Genomic DNA, 13835 nt, shown 5'->3' with positions numbered 1-13835 from the left:
GTGGAGATGTTATGCAATGTCACAAAGTAATTCCAACAGCTTATGTATATTTGTAAATTGGTGTATAGTAGAGTGGTGTGTGTGTTTAATAAATGTACTCTTACTTTTATAAAGCAAAGTACAGACTGGACCATCAATTATTGAGTGTTATTTTTGGCACACCTGCAAATGGCGATTACTAGCCCACACCACCTCCCTTGAGTAAGCCTCAGACTGCTCTGCAACGCTACCCTCTGAGAGTCAGGCGCTGCCCTAGGGTGTTTGGTTCCCAGTGAAGGACAAATGTGTCATGTTATTTGTGCAGGCCTCACAGATGCTGCCTCGTTTTCCAACAACGTGTCAATATACAGCACACCGCAATACAGCCGAAGACTGCATAAGCGATGAGTTCATTCAAAAATGAATGTTCGAGGCATGTGGGCCGCTAAATTCATATCTTGTGCATAGATCGCCGCCTAGTGTTGGGTCCGGATGATTGCACCTTGTTGTCCTGGAAGAGTCTTTGAAGTATCACGAGATAGGTGGCTCCTCCCCTGGACTACAGTGCGCATGGGCATCCTCTCCATCCTTAGATTGTTTTTTTCCGCCATTGGGTTCGGATGTGTTCCGTGACTCTCGTTCGGAACCTATAGGAAAAACTGGTTTTCTTCAGGCCAAAAGGCCTCTTTAAGCGTCGGTATTGTACTTCGTTCGGTTCTGAGTTAACTTATCAGTTTTCCCGGATACTTGAGCATGTGTGGTCCCAGCTTTTAGGCCCTATCGAAGATTGACCTAGACGATGGAATTCCAGTCCCCGTTTAAACGTTGCCCAGTCTGTAACGCGAAGTACCCTCTCTCAGACGTGCACCCTGTGTCCAACAGATGTCTGTCTCCAGACCACGACGAGGAGAGTTGCTTGGCCTGTTCGAAATTCAGGTCGGAAGAGGCGCTCGCTCTTCGACGTGAGGCGAGACTACCGGCGCGGAGAGCGTCGGATGTGGAGGATATCTTCAAGGCTGGGGACGACTAGGGAGTCCAAGAGGAGGAACCGGAGCACTTCTCCGACCCGGCCTCCTGTCAAGAATCTTACTACGGAGAAGAGGTAGACGATGAGAACATCGAAGACGATGAAGCGGTCGAGGTAAGAGATGACGGTATGGCCATTGGAGCCGCAGAGGGCGGCTCCAGCGATGAGCAAGACCTGACCGAACCTTCGGGGGTCGAAGGTGACACTGTCTTGTCAAAGGCTCAGGTCGAAGCATCACCGGAAGGCCTTAGCCAAGATCTTTATACTCCTTCTACAGCCCTGCAACCTGGCCCGGCTAAGAATATTTCAGAGCCTTCGGTGGGTACGCCTTCGAAAACAAAACTGACTAAAGACAAATCGAAACTGAAACTGGTCAAACCAGTATTCATTTCGCAAAGCCTCGTTCCATCGGATCCTAAGAAGGCTCGGAGTGTCATTGCCCCTTTGGGGTCACAAAAGGGTGCCAACACGAAGATCCGTACATCCAAGAAGGTACCAAAGGCCCAAAGAGACGGAGCGACGTCATCTAAGGTTGCCCTCAGGGGCGTGGACACTGAAGACTGACTTGATTTGCAGCCGCCCCTCAGTCCGAATGCATACAAGTTGATGCTGGTAAAGGTTCTCGAAGACCAGCACAAAATGGCCACGTTGGAACGTGATGCATCAAGCCGCGGCCATTTTGGGAATCCCAGCGCGGCACCTGGCTCGAAGTTGGCGATGGCCGTGAAAAAAGTCAAACAGCCATCGGGGCCTCCACCTATAGTTTTTGGACTGCCCCCGACTGCAAGACCTAAAACGTCTAAGCCAGCACAGGGCATCGACCCTGGTAAAATGATGTCAAAACTTAAGGGAACAACCGCTACTCCTGAAGGCGTCGGTTCCACTCCACCATCTTCTGAAAGCTCAAAGAAGTTGTACATTGACTCTGCAACCGGAAGACTCACCCTTTTCAAACGGAAGATCTTGCCGGAGAAGCCAATGGAATCCTATCAAATTCCACTTAAAAGGAAAAGAGACTCTGCTTCCTCGCCAGTTCTTTTCGAGTCCGTACGGCCTTATGGACAAGCCTTTACACATTCCCCCACACGCACGGAGGATGGTGGGGGGGATGACCAGAATGACTAGCAATTCAACTATCCTGATGAACCTAATCAGGATGACTCTCAGGATGTGCTCGACGATCAAGGCACGGCGGACACCCAGTCTTACCAAGTAAAGACAGCCCCCGCAGAGGATACTGCGGCGTTCAAATCTCTGATTGAAAGGGCAGCATTGAACCACGATGTGGTCATGCATGCAGATCCGGTTGAGGAGGACTTTCTATTTATTTATTTATTTACTGACACTTATAGAGCGCAAACAATTACCCTTGGGTGTCTCGGCGCTAGACTGCAGAATGTCATTCCTTAGAGGTGAGGTATACAGTGGGTGTACTGTATTATTGGTTGAATAACCACGTCTTCAAGTTTTTTCTAAACTGTAAGAGTGATGGACTGGCTTTGACGTGGTATGGTAGGGTATTCCAGATTTTGGGGGCCGCAACTAGGAAGCGGCGGTCACCCCATGTGACTGTTCTGCTCCGTGGGACCACTAATTGATTAAGCGATGAAGATCGTAGCTTTCTGGCTGGACTGTAAGGTATTAGATGATCTTTAAGGAAACGAGGCCCCTGATCCTGCATTACCTTATAGACTGTTCACATTGCTTTAAACTTTATCCTGTTTTGGATAGACAACCAGTGGTAGGTCCTCAGAGTATCTGAGATGGGCGCGATACTCTGAGGACCTACCACTGGTTGTCTACCTTCTCTACGTCGGACAGATCAGTGAAGACGCTGCCGATGCTGAAGGGTGTCCTTAAGCACTCCAATGACATTTTCAAGGACACAACCAGAGCAAGGGTGGTGAACCCACGTATTGAGAAGAAATGCAGGCCTGCTCCTGTGGACCCTACGTATATAAGGGGTCAATTGCCATTGGACTCTTTGGTGGTCTCCAATGCCCGGAAGAGGGCGAACTCACAAACAAGTGGTGATGCTCCTCCCCCAGACAAAGAATCTAAAGTATTAGAAGCCTCTGGGAAGCGGGTTGCTGCACAGGCGGCGAATATTTGGAGAATAGCCAATACACAGGCTCTACTGGCTAGATACGATAGGGCTCACTATGATACACTAGAGCAATTGTTGCAACACTTGCCTGATGAATATAGAGAGGGGGCGGACATGTTGATTCAGGAAGGGAAACTGATATCAAACGCTTCTATCAAGTGTGCACTAGATTCAGCAGACACTGCAGCCAGGGCCATGAACACTAGTGTAATGCTAAGGAGGCAGGCATGGTTACGAATTTCAGGATTTAAGCCAGAAATACAAACAAGTTTGCTCAATCACCCCGTTAACCCAGATTTCTTGTTTGGGCCGGACGTTGACACAATTCTTGAAAAGATCAAGAAAGACACAGAGACGGCTAAGTCTATGGGGGCCTTGCAGTCTCAACAGTTCAGAGGGGGTTCTTTTCGTCGCTCAGGTAGTAGAGGGCCGTCAAGAGGGCAAACATCTCCGCAAACAGATGAAGACCACCTTTAACAAAAATAATAGAGGTGGATACCGCGGTAACAGCACCAAAAGCAGAGGACATGGAAATAATAACACCAGGTCCTCAGCAAATACCAAACAGTGACGTCTTGTCACTGCCCCCGGACCATGTATCACCGGTCGGGGGACGACTCCAGCAGTTCCTGCCAGTCTGGGAAGGCATTACCACAGACCGGTGGGTGAGGCAACTTATCCAGTACGGGTATTATTTAGAACTGGCATCCACTCCACCCGACATACCACCAAGACACCATCCTATGTCCGCAGAGCACTTACACTTATTACAGCAAGAAGTGGCCAGCATGCTGCAAAAAGGGGCCATAGAACTGGTGCCTCTAGAGGAGCACGGAACAGGGGTGTACTCTCTCTACTTAGTCCCAAAGAAGGACAGGTCTCTCAGACCCATTCTGGGTCTGAGACCCTTGAACCTGTACATCCTTTCATAACATTTCCACATGCTGACTCTGCAGCAGGTCCTGCCATTGCTCAGTCAGGGGGATTTCCTGGCAACTCTGGATCTGAAGGATGCATATTTCCTTATACCCATACATCAGGCACACAGGAAATACCTCAGGTTCACTATACAGAACAAGCATTACCAGTTCAAGGTACTACCCTTTGGAGTGACCACTGCTCCCAGAGTGTTCACCAAGTGCCTGGCGACAGTGGCGGCACACCTTCGGAGACAACACATTCATGTCTACCCTTACCTGGACGACTGGCTTGTGCAAGCGAAGTCGGCCCAGCAGTGCGCCAGCCACGTGTCCTGCACAATTCATCTTCTGCAGAGTTTGGGATTTTCTCTAAACTATCCCAAGTCTCATCTTCAACCTGCTCAAGTACAGCAATACTTGGGAGCGACGTTGGACACTGACAGCTACCGCCCAGACAAACTCAGTGCGAATTGACAGCATGCAACTGCTGATTCGCAAATTCAGACCACAACACTCACTACAGGCGCGAGTGTTTCTGCAGTTGATAAGCATGATGGCCTCCTGCATCTTCATAGTCCCGCACGCGAGACTGCACATGCGTCCGCTCCAAGAGTGTTAAGCACGACAGTGGAATCAGGCTCAAGGACAATTGAAAGACCTAGTGTTGGTGACCGGTCATGCGTACAATTCTCTGCATTGGTGGAATCCACGCAACCTTTGCAAGGGACGACCGTTCCAAGAGCCTGTACCACAAATAGTGCTCACGGCGGACGCATCCTTCCTGGGGTGGGGGCGCATCTCCTTCATTATACTGTGCAGGGACTATGGTCGGATCAATAGAAGAAGATGCACTTCAATCTGCTGGAATTGATGGCAATCTTCATGGCACTGAAGGCTTTCAAGATACATCTGTGCAACAAGGTCGTGTTGATCCGGACGGACAACATGACGGCCATGTATTACGTTCAGAAGCAGGGAGGTACTCACTCTCCACAGTTGTCACACTTGGCTCAGAGCATGTGGAAGTGGGCCATTCAGAGGAACATTTTCCTCATGGCGGAGCACCTCCCGGGCCAGGACAACCAGATGGCGGATCTGCTCAGCAGGCACAGCCATCAGGTGCACGAGTGGGAGATTCATCCCTCGGTGCTGCAACCGTACTTCCAGCAGTGGGGACATCTAGACATCGACCTGTTCGCCACAAACGAGAACGCAAAATGCCCAAACTTTGCCGCCAGGTTCCCACACCCGCGGTCTCAGGGCAATGCAATATGGATGAACTGGTCAAGCAGATTTGGGTACGCTTTTCCGCCGGCCCCGCTCATACCTCTGGTGGCACGGAAACTCAGACAGCACTCGATGACTCTCATCCTGGTTGCTCCAACATGGGCGAGGCAAGCATGGTACACCACGTTCCTAGAACTTTCCGTGGTGCCTCATCAAAGACTGCGTCTTACACCAAGTCTTCTCACCCAGAGCCATGGCGAAGTTCAGCACCCAGATCCGCATCAGTTAAACCTTGCGATATGGCTCCTGAAGTCATAGAATTTGGGTATCTGAATCTGCCTCCTGATTGTATGGACATCATCAAGGAGGCAAGACGGCCTACCACTAGGGCCTGCTATGCTGCCAAATGGAAACGTTTTGTCATTTACTGTTCCAACCATGACATAAACCCTCTGGATGCATCAACACAGAACATTATTTGTTACCTGTTACATTTATACAGATGCAATCTGGCATACAGTTCTATACGTATTCATTTGGCGTCAATAGCGGCTTACTTACAGAACAGGCAACACCTTTCGCTGTTCCGAGTGCCAGCCATAAAGGCTTTTATGGAGGGACTCAAACGAGTCATTCCACCCAGAAGACCTCCTTCACCGGTCTGGAATCTTAATATAGTTTTGACCAGACTGATGGGAGCTCCTTTCGAACCTCTCCACTCTTGTGAGCTACAGTTCCTAACTTGGAAGGTTGCCTTCTTAGTAGCGATCACGTCGCTGAGACGGGTTAGTGAGCTGCAAGCCCTAACCATTCAAGAACCTTTTATACAGGTTCACGCAAATAGGGTGGTGCTACGCACTAACCCTAAATTCATGCCCAAGGTAGTTTCTCAGTTCCACATTAATCAAACTAGTGAACTGCCAGTTTTCTTCCCTAATCCAGACTCAGTAGCAGAAAGATCACTGCACACATTAGACGTCAAACGAGCTCTCCTGTACTATATAGACAGGACGAAGGATTTCAAGAAGACTAAACAACTCTTTGTTTCTTTTTCACCACAGCACAAGGGCAAACCCATTTCCAAATCGGGTATAGCCAGATGGATTGTTAAGTGTATTCAGATTTGTTATCAGAAGGCTAAACGCACACTAACAGTCCCCCCCAAGGGCGCATTCCACACGCAAGCGAGGGGCATCCATGGCTTTCCTGGGTAACATTCTATTAGAGGACATATGTAGAGCAGCCACATGGAATAACATACATACATTCACCAAACACTACTGTGTTGATGTACAATCCAAGCAGCAAGCTGCTGTAGGACAGGCTGTTCTAAAGTCCCTCTTTCAGGCTGCTGCAGCTGGCTCAGGCAACCACCGCTAAGGGAGAAACTGCTATTTGTTCTATGCACAAGATATGTATTTAGCGGCCCACATGCCTCGAACGGAATATGCTACTTACCAGTATGCATCTGTTCTTGGCATGTAGGGCTGCTAACATTCATATCGCCCGCCCATCCTCCCCGGTGCCTGTCGCAGCTGTAGTAGTCAGAATTATTTGTAAGCATGGTCATCAAGTATTGTATTGGACTCCATCTCTGCCACAATGGCGAAAAACAATCTAAGGATGGAGAGGATGCCCATGCGCACTGTAGTCCAGGGGAGGACTCTGAACATGAAAAATCAGGGGACACAAATAGAGCAGCTGAGACAACATCAACCCCAAACAGAGAATCATTACCTTTTTTAGGCCAACGGGGACGGGGGAACCACCACAACTGCCCGAGAGGGAATGGGAGAGGGGAGTTTTACCGTCAACCTCAGCAACAGAGGAGATATTACACGAGGAGCCAACAAAAATGGGATTAAATCAAAAAGCAGCTATCATAAATCTCTCTAATATCACACTTAATACAACAGAAAAACAAGTCCTAGAAAAAGGTTTAGGCTTTGCCATTAGTACTCGAGTCAATAAGTATAACCTAGAAAGAGACCTCCAGGGATTTTTTTAGAAAAATCAGGCTGCAAGAGTTCTTCAGAGACAAACCACCCAAAGAGGGCCCTACCAACAAATCGGGTCTTAAACCGAAATCAACCTGGACACCCAATATAGGTATGGTCAACAAACAAGTAGACCTGTTTGAAAAAGTGGTAGAAAGTAACATCTCTTCACTGCTAACGCATCCTCTTACTGGCATAAATAACTTCAGTGGAGATGAAAGGGTCGCACTAAAGAATCTAGAAAGTAATGAGCTCTTAACTATTAAACCTGGAGATAAGGGTGGAAGTATAGTCTTAATGAATACCGAAGATTATAACAATAGAATGATGTCTTTACTAAATAATGTTGAACATTATTGTCCCTCAAGTAGACATGAATGGAACGCGTTGATCCATAGAGTAAATGTGCTACTTAAATTTGCCCATGAGGATGAGATAATCTGCTTAGATGAATACAATTTTTTAAAAATTGAGGCACCAATCATCCCTTCCCTGTACGGACTTCCAAAAATCCATAAGAACATACTGGACCCGCCGATGCGGCCTATTGTGTCATCTATCAATTCGATTTACAGAACCCCTCAGTAAATACATAGATAGGTTTCTTCAGCCGATCGTAGTAACGCAAAAAGCATACATAAAAGACACAACAAGTATGATCGATTTAAATTAAAGGCCTACCATATGACACCAATACACAATGGCTAGTGACGTTAGATATAGAGGCCCTCTATACCAACATCCCACAGGATGATACCATCAGGATGTTAGAGGGTCTCTTAAAGAAGGAATCTGAAGATCTAGACCAACATGCAACATTCATTCTGGATTGCGCAGAAATTATTTTGAAAAACAATATTTTTGTATTCAAAAATAATTTTTTTAAACAGATAAAAGGGACCAGCATGGGGGTGACCTGTGCCCCTAGTCTTGCCTGCTTATATGTAGCAGCCTTTGAAGATGAACACATTTTTAACAGTATGGCACCATTCAATGAAAACATCTCATGTTGGTTGAGATACATCGACAACATTTTTTTCATTTGGACGGGCACTTTAGAATTATTAAATGAATTTATTCTTTGGTTGAATCTTGGGGACAAAAACCTCAAATTCACTTCCAATTACCACAAAGAAACAATTGAATTTTTAAACATTAGAATCAGAGTAGACAATGCAGCCTTGGGTGTCGATCTATATACTAAACCAACGGATCGAAATACACTGCTTCACTACAAAAGTAATCATCCCAATAGTCAGAAGGACAACATACCGTTTTTTCAATACTTACGTATTAGAAGAAATTGTACCAACATACAAGATTACAATAAACATGCAGATGTTTTATCTGAGAAACTTAGAAACCGAGGATATCCCAACAAATTAATTAAGAGCGTATAAACGCGCAAAATATTATAACAGGGAATCACTCTTCAGTAAAAAGAAAGAAGATAAAAACGATAGTACAAATGACAGATTAATTTTTGTAACTAACTACAGTGCAGCAAGCAATAAAATAAAAAACATTATAAACCGTAATTGGTCATTACTTAATGATAGACCAGGCATAAATATTCCGAAACCTATGTTCAGCTTTCGACGAAACAGAACAATTAGAAATTGTCTGGTTCATACTTCTAAAGAGAAGACCGGAATACCTGGAATACAATTAATAACACTCCTCTCCCCACGGGGAACTTCACTTGCAATATGTGCTCTAATTGCACATCAATGATTAAAGGAAATTCAATACAGTACAATGGAATAGAACACAAAATAAAACATTTTGTAAACTGTAAAACTAAAGATCTGATCTACATGATCCAATGTCCATGTAAGAAAGCTTATATTGGAGAAACAGCTAGAGAAGTAAAAACGAGGATAACAGAACACAAGTCCGCCATCAGGACACAAAAGAAATCAGCCCCTCTTGTGGAACATTGGATAACCCATACCACAAATTGGAAGAACTTAAATGGTGTGTCATCGAGACAATAACACACAGCTCCAGAGGTGGTGATTGGAATAATAAGAGAAAGAAAAGAGAACAGTTTTATATGTCCTTATTCAACACTTTTCGCACTGGTTTAAACAATAGAGAAGAGTGGGAAAGACTAATCTTATAGACTTTCTGATATCCAGCTGCAACTGTAGTTATCCCAGATTAACCGTTAATCCAGTACAACCTAGGGAACTAGTAGTTATATACTTCAGGTTTCTAAACTACGAGCTTAGGTGATTATTTGAATATATCTCTTTGGTATTCCCTTAGATATGTAAGATATTGTTAAAGTCTGCGTAAGTCTATTTCGTCTTATGGAATGCACACAAAGAGTAATTGCTAATTGTTGGTTCATGAACTTATATTGTTAGCCAATTTAACAGCACTGTGTTCTTCTGTGATTAAAGATTATATCCGATGATAGATTGCCAATATTAATGTTTATTAGATATATTTTGTATTTATGCAACATTCATTGACATCTGCTTGTTATCTTCATTGTAGATATGTTCTAGAGAATAATACTGTTATCGGTTGATGACGTAAATTAAACACTGTCATGTTTTATAAAAGTGGGTTCTGTAGATGTCCCTTAATAGCGTAACCCCAGCAATATATTGCGCGATTTTCACAAAACTGGTTATTTGAATGACCAATATAAACAGTATGTTGAATCTATCATGTTTAAGATCCGTAGTTGTCCCAATCTAAGATGGCCGACACGGAAAAGAAAAATATTCGCGAGTATATACAGAACAACTAGTTCTTTGCAAGTATATACAAACAACTAGGTTTTTGCGTTAGCCGATCTATGAAATATAGACCGTATTTGTAAATATGCAAACTAGTAAGATATTAGCACGAAAATTAGAAATTATTTGCCAATGGCCGATATCAAATTCATCGACTTCCGGGTCACTTGGTACGTCTTTCGAATTCCAAATTAAAATCTTAATCCTGTATAATAGCGAGATAATTTGTGAATAAAGAGCCTTGTCCGCAGGCTAATCCCTTGATTTAATTAGCGTTAATAACAATTGCAGGGAAACAAGTTCGGTTCACCCCTTCCGGGTTAAGAGTAGTAGCGTCAGTATATAGACGCCGCCATAACGTTCTGAGTGCAGACCTCACATCACCACGAAGGCGTCTACACACTCGAGAGCACGGAGGAGCAGGGAGGTGGAGTTCTGGACTTTTTGGTTCCGTCCAGAGGTGTCAGGGTACAACACCCAAAGACCCCGGAGTCCCACCTGCCTTGGTGCACAAATGAACAGAAACACGGGCTTCTCGATGGTGGCGTCAAAGACCAAAGGTTTATTACTGCAGGGACACAGAAGTCATAGATACTACACACGGGCAGTAACCAGGAGCCTGTTCGATTTGCACAAAGTGGGTTGCTCCTTATATACAAAAAATTGTGCTCTAGGCAAATATTTCACATGTCGGTACATTCCCAAACCTTTTGTGTCTCTAAACAATAAATATTTGGCGTTACACAGGAACTGTCGATAATATCTGATACCAAACATCACGAAGAGGGGTTCCCACCAGTCCATCACAATCCCTTGTCAATATTGTATTCAAGAGCCGGACCGCCTCATCGTAAAGTTCGTTACCTCCCCCTAATAAAGGCCCAGAAGGAAAGGAGCAGAGCCAGGTGCAGAAGATAGAGAAGCGGGATAAGAGATGTTTGTGGGTTGTAAATGGGCAAGGCTACCGGCTTCGGCCGCCTAATCATGATCAGGTACAATGGACACGAAGACCAGTTTGGCAGGACTGGCCTCAGGCAGAGGAGGCAGCCTTTGTCGAGTCATGCAGCTACAGCGTGATCTGGTTTAAGGTGCACGTGTCACGTAAGAGGTGAATCTCCGGCTAAAGCTACGTGTCCTTAATCAAAGTGGAGTGAATGAAATGATCAGAGGCTATTGCATATGTGAGGGCAAGGAACCACAAAATGGCGGCCACGATCTAAGATGGATGCCGTGTGTATATCAGAAATGTGTCGGTGGAAGGAGTGCTCTTGCTCGTAGCGTAGCGAAAACACTAGGATATACTAAATGGATCATTTGCGGTTCACTGATACCATTTTTATGTATTTCCGACAAACTTGAAAACACGGGTTCAAGTCGTCACGGAACCGTCACGGAACCTCAGACCCTCCTTTTGCCCTTACATAGGCAATTACTCAATCTATGTCTGAATCTAGTTCTATGCTCATCAGGTCAGTGACATGCTGTTGTATCATCATCCTTTCTCGTGTCTTTTCTCCAAACGCAGGTATTTTTCTGAGACAAGTTGCAGCACAAAGACTACACAGAGCAGGACCACACTGGATAATCAGACAACATGAGAATAGGAATACTAAGATGACACCAATGACCATTAGAATCTTCCATCCCCACGCTGAGATCAGAGTCCAAACCCACTCCATGAAGGACCAGTTTCCCTTGTCTACATGTATGGAGTCCGAAATCTTGTGCAACTTAGAGATCGCCTCGTAAACTGTTGGAGCATTATTAGGAATAAAGACACAGCAGCTCGATTGGATCATTCTGCATACCCCACCTCGATCTGCAAGTATAACATCTAGAACCATACGGTTCTGTAATGTCATGAGCCTATCCGCCTGAAGCTCAGCTGTCAGATTGCTAAGGGCACCAGCAGTTTCGGTAATAGTAGATTCAACTACCCGTGTTAGCTGACGTATGTTTCTACTATTGGCCATAGGCCCCCAGAACGGAAGGAAGCCTTTGAAGAAGTCTCCAGCTTCCTGGCCAGCGGTATCTTCCTTGCTGAAAACACCTCTTGCTACTCTTGTTCTGTGATAATCCGGTGAAGCAGTGTATGTCGGAGGCAACAATCGAGCAATATAACATGATCCTGAGAAGTCGGCAGGCAACCATGTATAAGCTCTGTCTCGACAAATGAAGTAGGTACCCCTAGCAGTGAGGAAGGCAGGGGAGGAGTTAGCCGAAAACACATAAGTCTCTACGCACTCACTTCTCCCTAGCTGAGCTCTCGGATTTCTCCCATTACCTTGCAGACAGACCTGACCTCGGTGAGGTACGACCCAGATTGGAGTTGAGCTTTTACGCTTGTTTTCTCCTAAACTAAGGCGATATTCTGAAGTATTCCAACTTAAATATACTCGCAATTCGTCTCTAGGGTAAGATGGAGTATTATTGACGTCCTTGACCATGTCAATAATTCCCTGGACTAAGGCTTTGTTGGCAGAGTTATATTTAGTGGAACGTGGTGGACGTGGAGGATAGGTTTCAAGGGCATAAGCAAAGATGGTTTGGAAGGCCTGAAATGATCCATTATAGCTGTAAGGCAAAACCAAATAGGGAATACCTTTATCCATAGTGTGGGGTATCAAGCCACACACCCAGCAGTCTGTAGTGTTAACTACCAGTTGGTGTTGATGCAAGAGCTGTACAAAAGTGTTATTAATGAATTCTGAGCGTCGGGCTTGCTCATGTTCTGGAAATGAGTGAAAAGAGTGTATAGAAGAAACAGTAGAAATAGCTGGATCAAGGGGAGGCACTGTAGAAACTGGCACGAAAATCAAATTTATGCTAAAAACAATTCCACCCACCAATGTTGCTAAAACAATCAAAAATGTAACGGCACATTGCATCAAGAAACATTTGCTGTGAAGAATTCTATTTAGTCTGTTTCTGCGAACGTAAATCACATTTTCTCGTTGCAGCGCAGGAAGTTCCATCTTCTACAATCCGCTCGCGACCACTGATGATGTGTGCGTAGATGAAAATGCCTCTGTCAGCCCTGGGAGTTCCCAAAACTAACAGAAAGATCGACCTTGTGTCAGACCCCTGCAAATTCAAACTAGGCACACAGCCACGACCCTACGGCTACCCAGACGGCAAGGCAATTAAAAAAAACAATAGACAATAGCAAACTTCCTGGCTGAAAAGCAAAAGTTCAATATATATATATATATGTCAAAATCACAATATGCAGTTGCCTGCTTTATTTGTCCGTTTTATGGCTTCTAAGGTTGTATCTCTTCTTCGCTGGTATTGTTTGATCGGAAAATAGTGTATCACTAGCAGTTGTTGTAGAGTTTAAGTTCGCAGATGGCAAAGTTTCTTTTGATGCTGGAGACAAATGTTCAATGTTCAAAGCAGTCTTTTCAGAAGGAGAGTCAAGTTTCAAAGTGTCAGTAATCAAATCGGCATCGCTGAAAGGGACAAATTTCGGAGTTATTTCAGATTCGGAGGCACCAATTCCCTTCTTCACCCAGTCGTCGTAGGGCAGCGGCAGTGGAACACGCTTTACGTGAGAAGCGTGGATCCAGTGCTTGCGGCCAGCAACACGTACAGCTGTCCTCGTCGTCAGCAGGACCTGGAAGGGGCCGATGTAGCGAGGCTGAAGATTCTTTGTCCTCGCGAAGTTCCGGACCACAATGAAGTCACCCGGTTTCAGTTGATGCCCTGGACTCTCCGGAGGCTTTGGTAGTGCATCAAAAACCTGTTGATGAATAAGACTTAATTTAGCAGTCATGTCGTAAAGGTAGTCTATCAACATAGGATATTCAATGGAGCAAAACCTTT

This window comes from Lissotriton vulgaris, chromosome 3_2 (assembly GCF_964263255.1).
Source record: "Lissotriton vulgaris chromosome 3_2, aLisVul1.2, whole genome shotgun sequence".
Classification (NCBI taxonomy): domain Eukaryota; kingdom Metazoa; phylum Chordata; class Amphibia; order Caudata; family Salamandridae; genus Lissotriton; species Lissotriton vulgaris.
This window is presented reverse-complemented; position numbering follows the sequence as displayed.